The sequence below is a fragment of the Crotalus tigris genome, unplaced genomic scaffold, assembly GCF_016545835.1.
Source record: "Crotalus tigris isolate CLP2741 ecotype Arizona unplaced genomic scaffold, ASM1654583v1 scf7180000019942.648020, whole genome shotgun sequence".
Lineage (NCBI taxonomy): Eukaryota > Metazoa > Chordata > Lepidosauria > Squamata > Viperidae > Crotalus > Crotalus tigris.
The window spans coordinates 507,126-523,318 of NW_024097781.1; the positions used below are offsets into that span (position 1 = coordinate 507,126).

The 16,193-nt window shown below is 35.5% G+C and overlaps 1 long non-coding RNA gene across 1 annotated transcript in view; it reads left to right on the forward strand.

The window, feature by feature from the left end:
• Positions 1–7,509, forward strand: part of LOC120317924 — a 59,787-nt gene extending 52,278 nt beyond the window's left edge. The window contains exon 3 of the long non-coding RNA XR_005559348.1: positions 4,053–7,509. This is a non-coding gene — a long non-coding RNA (uncharacterized LOC120317924). The remainder of the gene's footprint in view (positions 1–4,052) is intronic.
• The last annotated feature ends 8,684 nt before the right edge of the window (positions 7,510–16,193 follow it).

Below are 16,193 nucleotides of genomic sequence, written 5' to 3' on the forward strand. Positions count from 1 at the left end.
TTAGTTTATACTATGGCAGTTTCAAGTTATATATATACTGCAGGTAGTCTTCAACCTACAACCACAATTGAACCCAAAATTAATGTTGCTAAGTGAGAAATTTGTTACATGAGTTTTTCCCCATTTTACGACTTTTCTTACCACATTTCTTAAGTGTTAAATTAGTAACACAATTGTTAAGTGAATCTGGTTTCCCCATTGACTTTGCTTGTCAGAAGGTCACAAAAGAGGATCACAGGATCCCAGGACACTGCAACTGTCATATATATGAGTCAGTTGTAAATCTTCCAAATGTAAATCATGTGACCACAGGATGCTGTAAAGATCATAAGTGAGAAAAAAGGTCATAAGTTACTTTTTTCAGTGCTGTTGTAATTTCAAACAGTCACTAAGCAAACTGTATGTGAGATTTTCTGCTCATCTCAGCTGAGCAAAAGTTTCTGAAGACCAATATTGGACCAGCAATACATTTTCCAAAATACTTTGTCGGCTACATTAATTTTTTTCCTAGATGTCATATTTTTCTTTACATCAAGCAAGCCAGTAACAATGTTTGAATGGAAAGATGGCATAAAAAGTTGGTATTTGCCATAAAATGCAAAGTTTTAAAACGGTAGCTCTGCCAAGCAGCCCTCTCTAAGTGGGCTGGCTGGTTTATTGCTTATTTATCTGTAGGGCTAAGGTGTGGTTTACAGGTTGTAAAGTGTGCAGTTCAAATTTGGATTAAGGGGGGGAAAGAACATTGTGTGTTTTAATACTTGATACTTAGCATATGGGAAGGCCAGGCAACCACAGCAAATTGTTTATGAAGTTCATAAAACAATAGCTGTCCAATGTCAGTCCTTCTGTCTTCATTTGAGCAGTAATGACCAAGAAAAAGATTAGACAACTATTTGTCTGAAATGGTGTACAGTTTCCTGCTTGAGCAGGTTGGACTAGAAGACCTCCAAGATATTTTCCAAATTTGTTATTCTGTTCTGTTCTGAGCTGGTTTTGTGCTTTTTCTCTTTCATGTTGTACTTAACAGTGCCTTTTCACTTGAGATCATTTTTAAATATATCTTTTTTCCTACTTTTTAAACTATGTTAAAAATATTTTGTTAAATATACCTATGAAAGATAAAAAAATATAGTGACTTCATTAGTCCACTGAAGTTAATTGTCAACTTAAATTTAAAAAGATTTGTTTCCCTTAATCACAAGTTGCTGCTTAGTATCTGTATTAGTGGAATCAACATTTCTTCAAAGTAGTTTTTGAAAAGAAAGATTCTGCTGTTTTCCAATTTGTCCATTTTTATAATATGTGATGGCTTTGTGCTAAAAGATATTAAACTTTTTGCTTGGCAGCAAGTTCAAGTAGATAATTTGTTTAAAATATGTCTTAGAGCACAGAAAGGTTATGGTGATACTAAGATTATAATTCATTTCCTAAATTTGATATCTTCCCCTTTTGCTTACATTACTAAGTAATTGTGTGATTAAATTTATATTCTGTAAAAATCTGAGAATTTTTACTATTTTTTCTTTCCAGGATAAAATGATTATATGAATGGTAGCATAGTATTTTTTTTTCCTATATGGATTTCACTGTCTTATATTATAGAAACATAAGCAAAAATTTAAATAACCAACTATTTTTCTAAGGAAAACTATTTCAAATTCCAGTTTTTATTAACTTTTAAATAATTGCAGAAATTACTGCATGTTATACATCTTAAATCTTAACTCTATGGTTTGTTCAATTATTCTTTTATACATAAACAACAAACCTTTATCCTCTTTTTGTGAACATCCTTATCCCTAGTACAGTGTAAATTTAAAACTTTACCAAAAATTATAAAAAGATTTCCAGAGGTCTGTTTGCTAATGACTTTTAATTACCGAGCACTTAAACATGAAAAATGCTTATGCCTCTGAATAAATGCTGTCTTTTTCCTTCTAATTAGTGTATTAATATAAGTTTGCTTGTCCTAACAATACTTAATGCATAAATTATTCCCTTGAGTGTATATGGAAAGGATATTTATCCAAGGCCATAGATCATTCCTTCATTGCCGGTTAGTATCCTCCTATTTCAGTGTTAAGTATTTCCAGACTGGAATTGTCTTCTGCTCTCCCTGGAATCCGACATTCAATGCAACAAACTCTGTCACGAAGAGGTGACAGGGCAGGACAGATACAGCGAGGAAGAAGTATTATACAAACGGAGAGAACTATGACAGTTTGCAGCTATAATGAATGTTCTGTGATTGGTTTCAAGTTCAGGCAGGTGAGATGGGAAGCTGTTCAGGGTGAGTTATTAAATGGATAGATTTAAGCTCAGGCACTGAGGGAAGAAGAGGAATGTTAGATTACTCAGGCAGGTGGCATATGAATGAGCTGAGGGATTTGCTTCTGGTTTCACTCTCTTTCAAAATCAGGAAATGGGAGAGGACTTTAATTATGCATCTGAAATAGGTTGGATCCTTGCTGCAAAAGACTTTTTTGTGTCAAGTACAACATTAAACTAATGCAGGCTTAAAAAAATGCAATAATCAAAACCGTTGCTTTTTTTTTCCCCTGTGCTGTAGCACACTGAGAAAAAAAAATGCCTTCTTGAGATATGTTATTACTTAAATTTGTTCCTGTGGTGGAGAAATGTAAAAATAAAGGCATATCCAAAGGGCACTATAAAATTCTAACCGCCGGGTTGTCCATTTTTAAATAACCTGTTTTAATTCCATTATTTGATCAAGCCCTGTTTAAAATTAGAAATGAAATATAAAACAATGAACTCAATATTTAAAACAGCAATAAAGTTAAGATTATAAGACCCAGCTTTAATTGCTTGTACTTTCCCAAAAAGAAGAAATTTTATTAAGGAGCCAATGTGATTAGATTTAGAAACTAAAGAAAGGTTTTCTTGCATTAGCCAGTTTTGTAACCTTTGATATGTTCTAATAAAAATATTTTTCTTAGTATGGTGTTTGCTATTTTTTGTCATGAAAGTGTGTGTCATACTGTATGTCATATTCTGGGCAATATGTAACTGATTTAAAACAAAGTAGGGCAACTCTGTTTAGAGTAACCTGTTAGGTCCTGTGTTTTTTAAAAAAACTGCATGAAGGCACTTGTTATTTTTCTGACATCTGTTTTTTTCCTTCCCTTTTCTTTTTTCCCCCTCTTGTTCTCTTACTGACATACTCTTTCATGTTGTAAGCTATAGGAAAAAGGAAAAACTGTTGCCAAGTTTCAATTGATCTCTTCATCTTTTTTCATAGTCAGAGTGCAACATACAATTCCATAAACAGCTATTTAGAGTTTCAGATTTTACACCCCTTTTTCTGTCTTTAAATGGCATGGATTAACTTGTTTTTCCTCAGAGCCACTCTAGTATAATGAAGAGTTCAAGGGCTTCAGATTCAAACTTCAAAAGGCACTTTAGAGTATCCAGCAGCAAAACACATGTCCACCGTGTCCTAGAATAGTATAGTTCTTCTTTTACATAGCTGTTTTAAAGGGTTGCAGACAGATGCAACCTTTTCATTCTTATATGTTCTGAAGACTCTTTTGGCGATCACATCTCAAGCAATGCACAGTAATTGTTTTAAATTAAATGGAGGAAATGTTGGCTTATAATCCTTTATATTATGGCTACAAGTGCGATCTTTTACATGCTCTCCTGTCTGTGGTTTCTAGATCAGCTTAGCAGCAATTAGAGTGGTTTTATACATTTTCTTGAGGTCTTATAGCAGAGAGATGCAAGGGTTACTTTGTATGTCCCCATGTACAGGGTTTTACAGACTTGGAAGATGAGAAATTTCTCTTTATCCCTTCCTGCAGGCTACTGGTGCGAGTACCTAGAGTTAATTCAATTTAAGTAGTGATCCAAGGGCAAAGATATGTGAGTTCATTTCCTGGTAGAGCTTTTGAATCCCAGAAAATTCCATCTTACTACCTCTGATGAATCCTAATAAGGTTGAAAGGGGTAACATGGTGCCCCCTGGTGACCAGTGTAATTTAGATAGCATAATGAATATAAACTAAACGAACATTCATCCCAATTTCTTCCAGATGAGCATCTTGCGAATAGAATTCCACAAATGGGTTCTCCAGTTCCAATCAAAAATAGAGAAAGAAGATGAGACATACCCATTCTTATCCAAAAAGGAACTTGTCATCATACTTGTTTTCTCGCTCTTTAATTTTGAATTTGAATATAATGTTCTGTTCCCTTGTTTAGCTCTTAATTAAAATGCATTCAGTAGATTATGTTCTTTGGTTAATGTATTTTAATGTGCGCCTCAGATATTGTGCACTTTCTGAAATTAAGCAATAGTTTTTCACAGTGAAAGTAGGCTCATAATTGCATTAACTTTCAAAAAGTTTTGGTGTAAATTATGATAAAACAAAACACAAATAATTCATTTAGATGTTTTTATTTTATGTTACTTTTGTTGATTAACAATAAAATGTAGTTTTGCCATCATAAATAATTTAGACATACCAATAGTTAAACAGTCTATATCATATTAATTTGACTCTAAAGCAAGGCAGACATTATAGCCATTTATAATTGAGTGCTGCTTAAGTTGCTAATCAATGAAAGAGGCAACTAATTAACAAGCTAGCAGTCACCAGCAGAATAAAACTTGGAAATTTCCAACTTAATTAAGCATCTAAGGTGTCTAAGGAAAAAAAACTTTCATGGAGAAAATATTATCATTTTCAAAGTATTAAAATTATGAAAGACTTTGTTACTTAAAAAGGACAATATGTATTTTGCATTACTATTTCATGCGGTTTTGAAAATTAAAATAATTAAGATATATTGATGTACATGAGTATAAATGGCTTAAACTATAGGCTAAGTATGTCCTAATTTCTCATTTTTAATATAATCCTACATGTGAATATATTTATCTCATAAAAACTTTCCTGCTGTAGTTTTATTGTAATTAAATGTCTGATGGTCACTGTGGATCTAATATTCCAAAAATAAATGGATTGCTCACATGACTTTCATACTCAGAAATGCACATAATAAAAGCCAGTCTAGAATTCTAAAGATGATGTCAATGAAACTAAAGCTCAAAATGAGCTAAAGTTTGCCAAGAATGGTATGATCAATAAAAAGAACCTTTGAGTTTAAAATAAAAATGAAGAAGTGCATATGTGCTCCAATAAACATTTGTGGAGAACAGGATGAAGGGACAGCACTAAAGTTTGAGATTGATAGAATAATAGTCAAGGAATTTCTGTTTATTTTGACTGTTAGAATTTCCAGGGCCAGATTAAATGCATCCCCTCACACTGAGAGAGCTATTTTCTTTCAGAAATCATGGAGAAGAAGTAAAGTGTTAAGTGATGAGAGAAAAGGGTGGGGAAAGGAATTAGATAATTACAAGTCAGTCTGAGATTGATATCTGGAACAGATCAACCATATACTGTATTTATCAGTAAAGACCTTAAAACCAGTGTGTTAATTAACAGAATTCAGCAAAAAAGTTTACTAACATGTTTAGTAGATTTTTGAGAATGCTCTAAACATGACATATCTTGATTTCAGCAAACTATTTTATAAAGTATGCCAGGATATTCTGATTAACAAGTGGTTTATTTATGGAGTCTGATATGAGATACATAACTGGTTCAAAAATCATACATCAAGAGTGTTCATTGTTTCTCCTTATTTCAATACCAGAATTTTTTATATGGACTCCCGCACTGTCCAGTTAGGAGTCTTTTCTTCTTCATTATTTTTATTAAAAATTGGAAAGCAGAGATGGAAGGAATACTTACCAATTCAAAATTGAGTGGGGTAGCTTACAGGATTGTGATCCAGATTCAGTGGGGGGGGAGTTAATTTTCCTAAAATGAAAAGTAGATTACTGTACATCATTATTGAATCAAGGAATAGGTATTTCTTTTTCCTAAAAGAGAATTGCTTTTAGTATCTTACACAGTGTGGGTGGTAGGAAAAAAAATGTAAGAAATATGAACATTACAAATAGAAATTGCACGTGATATTCAACAATTGTCAGATTCTTTTTTGATGCTTTCTTGGCTTTAAAATAAAATAATAAAGTTAAATTAAATTAAATTAATAACTTGGTAGAAGTTCCTGAATCCCTATGTGTTTCTGTAATTAGCTTCAGTCCAGACTGCTGAGGAGAGATGACAGGTGGGTGTGATCATCTTGCATCTATTAGCAACTCTCTTAAAAAGCAACTTCTTTGCTCAACTTTTGTGATGGAATTTATGGAGTTCCAACAAATATGTTTCATATACTCTTATCTTTCTATCTCTTCATTTCAGCACTGTACAATACTAATATCTAATACCTTGGAAGTCAAACCATAATCAAAATTACCTTGATAGATTAAACAAAGAGGATTAAAAATTATGCAGTTAAATTTAACAAAGATAAATTCAACCTTCTTCACTTAAGATGGATACCTAATTTGCCAATAGTATATACATAGTGGCATATGTAGTATATGTGTTACTCAGAACAGATTAAGGCATTGAGCAGAATTTGTAGGATGCATGGTCAAGACTGGGCCAACCACCATTCCTGACCTGCCCAGTTCCATTCCTATTACTGTGCTATCAGAGAAAGTATAGGAAAAAATGGATTTATGTTAGCAAAGAAAGAAAAATTGTCAGAAAATGATTTTTTTTTTTTTAAGGGGTAGCTTCAAAGCTCATTTTTTTCTCCTTTGGTTCTAACTGAAGATATAACTACAAATGGAGATGTATGTGTCAGTTGAGCAAAGGCATTGGTTTGTTAAGCAAATCAGGTAAGAATGGAATATGAAGAAATGTTTCTTTATGATGAAAGATAGAGGATTTTTTTTGTACATGCGGAGCTGTAGTTTAATATATTGGGGAAAGAGGATTTAAAATGCACAAATACATGTGCACAAGTTCAGGACAAGTCAGTGATAGCAATAAACACTGAATAATATTAGCTTCCTTGAGTTCAGAAACTGCCTCCTTTTATTATAGTAATTTAGAGAAATCCTCCTATGTTCGTCCCGTAGATACTGGAGAATGCCTATGGTAAGGAACAATCATTTTTCTGTGCTATTCCCAAATTATACAACACCTTCTTTCAGGGTGCTGCTGTCTGGCCAGTTGCCTTATGGAACAGTTTTATTGTTCAGCAGAGTTCATTTTATCTTCTATACCTGCTTTACCATATTCTATTTGCTGTATTTTATTTATTTGATAACTATTTCAAACAGCAAAATACTAATTTACAGCAAACAATTGTCTTTATTTTGCCTTTGACTCTTCCTGTTATACAAAGACTGTCATTCAACCACTTTAGTTTTCTATTTGAAATTGCAACATCTCTGGAAATGATGTTTTGAATATAATATTTTGGAGGAAAAACTAAAGATATATAAAAATACTTTCAATATTCATTTTGGTACTGTAGTTTGCTATCACTTTAATGCAAGTATTTACTTAAATATTTACATATATTATTATAAATAAGTTCTTTTATTCAAACAATATGTTTGGTATATTAAATATGTAGGCGTAATTTGATAGACAGTAATTATAACATATCTATATGAAATGTTTTTAAAACTTTTGTGTAAGATAAGGTTTTTTTGTAATTATTGTATCTGTTGAACCTGAAATTTATTTATTTATAAAATTTTGTAATAATTATTGTATCTATAGAAGCTGAATTAAGAACAGGTCCACCAATATTTAGACAAAAAGGCATGAGGCTAATAAATAGGTTCTTCATAATAGTTCCAGTACTATGGGAACGTGTAGAACAAAGACATTTTTACAACTTTACTGTGCACTTTCTAAATTAACAGCTTTAAATTTTTCATTATATATTTATACACAGACACACAGAGACACAAAATCATACATACACATACCAACAAATAACAAATAGGATAAATTATTACAATGAACAAGAATGTATGGCAGGTTACTTTAAGGTGGACTCTTCCTAAGTTTCTTTCTCTGACTTAAGCTGCTGGAGGTTTCTACCTCTCTTGTTTCCTAGACAGTATCTCTTTCCTTCATTCCCCAAGGTCATTTACACATTCCATTACAGGAAGAGAATGAAAGAATCTGAGCCAGGAAAAGATTCTTCTCTGTCACAACACTTAGCTTTTGAAACATCCTCCTCCCTGAGATTAGATTGGCCCCAGCCCTTATTGCCTTTAAGAAGTCCTCAAAGAAATGGCTGTCCCATCAGGCTTAGAAATCCAGTGGAGGTGGGGAGCCTGTGAGATGGCTATATTGTTTGTCAACTGTTGGTTGGCACTCTCTCATGTTTTTAAATGTTTTGAGTTAATTTGTATTTTAATTGTTTTAAATTCATATGAGTTTGTGGTTTTGTTGTTGTTAATTTGTGAGCACCTTAGAGTCATGTTTGTGAGATGGGCATCTATATAGACTGAAATAAATAAATGCCTATTTTGATTCCATATCTAATCTATTTATATAGAAAATATGCCATAGGCAGGATTGATAAAAATGAAGTAAGAAAATTGAAAGTGACAAGATTTTCAAATTTCATTATAGAGTGAAAATTGTTTTGTTAGCTAACAATAAAGAACACTTTAAAAAACCTCTACTGAAAGTAAAAATAAATCAAGGTTACCGATTAAATATTAAGAGAAAGATAATGTCAGTCTGTATGCTCAATAGATTTATGATTGATGGGAAATATGAAAGTGGTAGATAGTTTTATTTTCTTTGGCTCATTAATATATAAAAGTAGAAGATTGTTGGAAGATTAATCTGTGGGAAAAGATAATGACAAATATATAGGAGATAATTAAAGCAGGGACCTTTCTTGTATAATGTACAACTTTGAAAACTGGACACTGAGAAAGAATAACAACAAAAGATATGACTTTGAACTATGGATTTGGGAAGAGTTCATAATGTTGCAGTAGACTACAAGAAGGCCAATTAATCAGCTCTGGACCAAATAAAGACTAATTGTTCTCTTTCAAGGCATTGATCAACAAGTGGAAACTAACATATCTCGGGTATATGAAGTGAGCAGATGATTAATTACATCAAGAAAAACAATTATGGTTAACAGGTTCAAGGAAAGTAAAAGAAGAGGAAGGCAGATGGATGGAATCAAAAAGATTATTGCAAGGTCCTTAGACTTGCTTCAGATTATTATTAGATATAGGTCAAGATGGGAATTGACAGATGGAAAAGGATGACTGTTGGGTCCCAAAGAAAAGAGAAAACGGAACTTTTTACAGTTAAAAAAAAGAACAACAATATAATAATAAACAAACACAAGACTATGCATATATTACACTTACATGCCAAAACTTTTTAAAAATTGCCCCATCAAGCAATGATGCTGATTAAGCTTCTCACCTTAAAGGAAGTTCTATTTATTTGAAGCAAACAGGTTTGTGGCCCACTAATAATGGTTATTTGTTGGTTGACCTCTGTTTCTTTCTTGGTGTTTAATAGAGTGTTTAAAATATTGGACTAGAACCTGGAAACCCAAGTTTAACTCCCCAGCAACAATGCAAACCCACTGGATGACTTTGGAACAATAAATTTCTCAGCCTAATCTATGTCAAAGGATGTAGATGAAGAAGGTAGATGAAAAGATAGGAAAGATCTGATCACAATATTTAGTATTATTTCAGTTAATTTACTGAATTAGAAGAATTAGGACTGCATTGTAGAACATTATTAGACTGGGGATACTTCATATTTGTTTATTATTGTTGGAGAGCAAGAAAGATGATTAGGGGACTGGAGGCTAAAGCATATAAGGAACGGTTGCTGGAATTGGGTACGTGTAGTTTAATGAAGAGAAGGACGAGGGGCGACATGATAGCAGTGTTCCAATATCTCAGGGGCTGCTACAAAGAAGTGGGAGTCAAGCTATTTTCCAAAGCACCTGAAGGCAGGACAAGAAGCAACAGATGGAAACTAATCAAGGAGAGAAGCAACCTAGAACTAAGGAGAAATTTCTTGATAGTTAGAACAATTAACCAGTGGAACAACCTGCCTCCAGAAGCGGTGAATGCTCCAACACTGGAAGTTTTTAAGAAGAGACTGGACAGCCATTTGAAGGGCAACAACATATGTATGTATGTATGTATGTACTATATGTATGTATGTATGTATGTATGTATGTATGTAGTATGTATAATGGTGCAGGAGTTTTAAGAGACATTTGCCATCATTCAAAGAGAAACTTCTTAAGTTCTGTAGCACCAATGCATTTATTCCTGTTACAATGAAATAAAAGATGCACAGTGTATTTCATTGTACTGAGCAGTTAAGTTATTTAAATTATGCTTAAAGTTAACAGAAAGTTTGTTTAAGATGAATTGGTATGCCAAAAGCTGCCCCTGGTTTTATTTTCAGTGATAGAAATTACAGGATCACCCTATGTATTTTTTCTCTCTCTAAGTTAAAGCTGAATAGAAATGGAATAAATTTTATAACAAAAGTGCACTGTATTTTACAAAAATACAGAAATTCAAATGAATGTTTAAATATTTAGAAATTTACTGAAAGACCAGTGACATAGAAAGAATATAATTACATTTATTAATAGAATACATTCTAGAAATTAATATATTTAGAAATGTACCAGAACTGATAGAATTAAGATGTTTGTAGAAACAAAAATATCTTCAGAACCTTCCCCATGACAAATTTCAGCACGTTTCCTAAAGTTGTTATAATATTAAAGAAGTTTTTGCTGGATCTTTTTTTTTTTCATGCTCAGGAATTATAAGCATTTTTCATACTGCAAAACTCAATGAATGTTTTCAAGTTTCCTAGCTTTAATTCTTGAAATATCAACACATACACCCTTTAACTGAGCTTCTGATTAAATAAAGTATAGTTAATTTATTCCTGTTACAGTGAAGCAAAAGATGCATAGTATATTATTAATTAATTAACCTATAATTAATTGCTTGATTTCAAAATTGGAACCAAGATCGTTGATGAAGATTCTGTCTTGCAAAACTATATTATTTTTTGTACCTTTAAATTCTCTGATCCCATACCAAAGGACCAGCTTACAATGTTAAACAGCATGGGGCTCGGCAACCTTTTATGATTTAAACTTTAAATAACTAAAACTGATGAAATGGGACCAAGAGGTTATGTTCATGAAAGTGGCAAAAGAGATAAGACGCAGGCAGGATATTGCCTTCCTACCCCCTGGTTGTCATAGAAATAAGAGCCTTTGAGCTATCTAGCTTTCCAAAGTGACCTTGATAGCTTATTCACCTTAAACACTACAATAAAAAGGGGTTATACAAGATACAAATTGAGGACAAGAGGAAATTCATATCCATAAATTCACAACAGTAACAACTTTAGTGTTTCCTATTCTGCCTTTCACTTTGTTTAAAAATAAGAGCAATACGTTTAATGCAAAAATATCACATTCTTTGCTACAAGTGGAATAAGTGTTTTAAAGGCAGCACTTACAAGCATGTGCACACCACCTAGGCTATGTTTGCTAGTTTTAATTTTTGTTAGTGTTTTGTGTGGCTTAATGCCCAAGCTATTTAATTAGCTTCTTATCAAATAAAAAGTGGAGTTAATTTTGTCATCATTAAACATGCTGAGCTATATTTGTGTGATGACAGCTGAGGAAGAAATACAAAACCTCAAACCAGAAGAAATAATTTAAGCTTAAAACAACCACTCCTCAAATATTCTTTTATAAAGAAGAGACAGTATCAAATCTAATGGATCAAAACTTGTGGCTACATATTACACATAAATGAGATTAATGCTTTTTACCTACTAGCTTTAAGCTGAAGATGGTGGGTGGGTGGGTAATTATAAGCAGCAAATTGCAAGAAAAGCAGTTCTTTCTCACTGTTCCAACTATTTTTTTAAGTATCATGAACACAAAACTTGCCCCTCACCATTTACATTATTTTAGCACTATATTTGTTAGGATAAAAAACATGAGGAGAAAAGTGGAAAAGATCCAGCTGGTAAACACTTTATTTTATTTATCTATTTATGTCCTGCCTTTATTATTTTTATAAATAACTCAAGGTGCCAACACAAACAATATTCTTTCCTCTTTCTATTTTTTGTCGTAATAAAAACTCTGTGAGGTAAGTGGGGCTGAGTGAGAGTGACTGGACCAAAATCACCCAGCTGGCCTTCATGCTGGAGAAAAAAAAATCCTGTCAATTATGGGAAAAAAGATATTTCTTTCATTACCTCACATCTAGTGCAGAGGTCTTCAAACTTGGCCCTTTTATGATTTGTGGACTTCAACTCCCAGAATTCCCGAGCCAGCATGTCTGGCTGAGAAATTCTGAGAGCTGAAGTCCACAAGTCATAAAAGGGCCAAGTTTGAAGACCCCGATCTACTGTCTCTATAATTTTTTATCTCCAGAGTTGCCTTATCATGTGATGGGCAGCATATACATTTAATAGATATTAATTTCTGTTTGGTATGCCATCATTTATATTGCTAGGTATTCCCAACAGTCACTAACTAAACACTGAATGAAAAATGCTACAATATTGATAAAGATCGTTTTAATTACTGTATATATGATCATATAGTCAGCAGGTAATTAGATTCAGCCAGAAAGGAAACAGATATCTGGTAGAGACAGAGGAGTTTTTCAAGGTAAATTGAAGAAAATTTCTCATTTGTAGAAGTTATAAACTCCATAGTTGCAGTGGGACAAAATTGAGTTATTAATGAAATAAGATTAGAGCAATAAATGGGTAAAATAAGTTCAGGAATGTAAAAAAAGGGATTGAAATACAGGTGTTCGTTTCAATTCAAAATGAGGTATGGGTTATTTTCAAAGGAGGTTAATAAAATATATGGAAAATGTTCAGCAAAGTATTTCATAGGTGTGGTGTGTGTGTGTGTGTGTGTGTGTGTGTGTGTGTGTGTGTGTATCGTCAGAGTTCTAGCCAGGATTGAGAATCACATTCTTATAGTCTCTGTAACGCCAAGCGTTTGGCTAACGAGCATGTTAGCGGTCTATTCAGCTCCTGCCTCACCATAGTTAATTGCTCTGTTGTTTCCGTCGCGCTCATTGACAGTTGTTTGACCTGCCTGTGTGGAGTGTGTGTTCTTCAGTCTCAGTGATCTATGTTTTAGTTTTTGAATATGAATATACCCGAAACTATATATATATATATATATATATATATATATATATATATATATATATATATATATCCTTAATGGTTATAAAAATACAAATCCCAGGCATATTGTTCAATGATGCAATCTTCGATCTCCGGGAAGAGTATACTCTAGTTATTTATTGTTAAAACAACATTTAAAACAATAAAAACAGTTATATACAAGAATTAAAACAACTTAGCTTTCGCTGGTCATCTGCCAGCATCCTCAGAGTGGGGCTTAGGGGGTGGGAAGTTCTTTTTATCCCCTTGCTGATCTAATTGCCTACTCATTGCCCTCGTGACAGGGCCACTCTTCCTGATTGCCTATGACTGCCTTGCCTGTTTCGCTCTCTCTTTTTTGCACTCTAACATTGTATTTTCCTGCTTTGTCATCCTGCTGTCTCCCCCTCCCTGCGCTGTTATCATTAACACACTCCCCAATCCCTCCTCCTTATTCAATGCAAGGTGCCTCCTCCGATTCGGCACTACACGAATCCTGTTGGACTGCTGATCTGCCTGCCGTTTTTGCATACCATTGCCGGTTCCTATTTCAACTCCCTCCTCCAACCCCCCTCCTCTCCCAGCCTGCCGATTCATACACCCTTTGTTATCCATTCCTGTCATCCTTCCCCCCTTCCTTCAACCCTCCCACCTGTTGATTTACATATTGCTCCTGCCTTTCATCGACCATTCTTATTGATGTTCTCTTCCTCAATATCTTTGCCTTCCTGATCCACTGCTCTATCTGCTGTTCCTGTTTACCCTCCTCCCCCACTGTCCATCTTCCCCTCTCCAATGTCCTCCCCATCATCTGCTGACTTGCCTGTTGTTCATCCATTTCTGTCCATCCTCTCTTTTCTAGCATTCCTCCTCCTCTGACCTGCTGTCCTACATGCTGTTCCCACATGCCAACATCCATTCCTGTTAAACCCTCCTTCTCAAGCTTTCCTCCCCCCCAATCTGCCATCCTGCCTGCTATTCTTATCTGCCCTTCTTCTTTCCTGTCAGTCCCCCCCTCTCCTGTTTCCTCCCCCCCTCTCCAATCCACTGCTCTGTTTGCTGTTACTTCCAGCATTCTTCCTTCCCTTACCTGCTGTCCTACGTACTGTTCCCATCTACCAACCTGCCTTCCTGTTGGACTCTCCTTCCCAAACTCCCCCCCCCAAACTGCTGTCCTGCCTATTATTCCTGCCTGCCCTTCTCCATTCCTATCAACCCCACCCTCTCCTATTTCCTCCCCCCCTCTAATCTGCAGCTCTACCTGCTGTTCCTGGCTATTCTCCTCCATTCTTGCTCCCTTCTCAAATATCCCCTCTCCATCCGTGAATATGCTTCCAATCTTACGTGCCTCATCTTTTCTGTTCTTTTCTCTCTCCCCTTCTCTTTTGATCAGTCCCCTGGGGTCGGGCATACCCCTCCCCCATATTCTGGGCCGTACGATCAATTCCGCTGTTCCCAAGAGTCTTCCCTGGTCCCCCTCTCCTTGCAGTCCCCCATCATATCCACCTCCTCTTCCTTTACTACCCTTACCTGTCTGTGACCCTAATGTTCCCTCATCTGTCCCCACCTGTGATGTGTCTATGGGATCCTCCCTATGTCTAGTCATGTAGTGAATACCCGCCCCCCACCAGTCCTGGTTTCACCTCTGACAATCGGCATCTGTCTCTTGACATGCTCTTCCTGCACTCTTAGTGCCTGGTATGCCGAGGGAAGTTCTATACATCGGTTGATGGAGTCTGTGTTGGAAAACCAGGCCTCCTTTAGTAAACGTCCTCCTTTGGAGGCGTCCTGGGCAATGGCTTCTGCCTCCTTGAAATCAAAAGAATGCCCGGTATTAATCATGTGCGTCCATATTTGAGAGTATTGCTCCTGCCTTCTGACAGCCAATTTATGTTCATGTATCCTAGTTTTTATTCGTTTGGCTGTCTCCCCCGTATAATTACATTGGCAGTCTTTGCAATGCACTCTGTATACGACCGCTGATCTTTCTTCCTTCGGCAATGGCTCTTTAGGGCGCATGACTTTCATCCGGAGTGTTTGATCAGGCCGGTGAGCAACTTTAATATTATAAGGTGCCAATATGTGCGCTGTTGCTTCCGATACTCCCTGGACATATGGTATTGTTGTTCGGGCCATTGTCCCTGGATCATTCGGTGCCCTGCGGGGTTCTTGACGTTTGCTGTACCTCCGAATGAAGCTACTTGGGTAGCCATTCCACTTACACACTTGATAAAGATGTGCACGCTCCCTCTGCTTAGCCTTCCTGGTGTTACAGTGCGTGTCTATACGTGCAAATAATGTCCTAACGCATGAGATCTTGTGGGCTGCTGGGTGATTGCTCATATAGTGCAACATCCTGTCGGTGTGAGTGGCTTTTCTATACACCGTCATATGGAGGGCACCATTGATTTGACGTGTAACCAAAACGTCTAGGAAGGCCAAGCTGCAGGCAGATCTGCAGGCAGATCAGCAGTCCAACAGGATTCGTGTAGTGCCGAATCGGAGGAAGCACCTTGCATTGGATAAGGAGGAGGGATTGGGGAGTGTGTTAATGATAACAGTGCAGGGAGGGGGAGACAGCACAAGGATGACAAAGCAGGAAAATACAATGTTAGAGTGCAAAAAAGAGAGGGCGGAACAGGCAAGGCAGTCATAGGCAATCAGGAAGAGTGGCCCTGTCACGAGGGCAATGAGTAGGCAATTGGATCAGCAAGGGGATAAAAAGAACTTCCCACCCCCTAAGTCCCACTCTGAGGACGCTGGCAGATGACCAGCGAAAGCTAAGTTGTTTTAATTCTTGTATATAACTGTTTTTATTGTTTTAAATGTTGTTTTAACAATAAATAACTAGAGTATACTCTTCCCGGAGATCGAAGATTGCATCATTGAAAATATATATATATATATATGTTTTCTGAGGTTTTCGCGGGTATTTGTATATAGGTCTTTGGTTGTTCGGGTTTTCTCCCGCGTAAAATTGGAAGTGTCTTGGCAACGTTTCGACGAAGTCACATTCGTCATCTTCAGGCTGGTGTTTTTAGCTTCTTG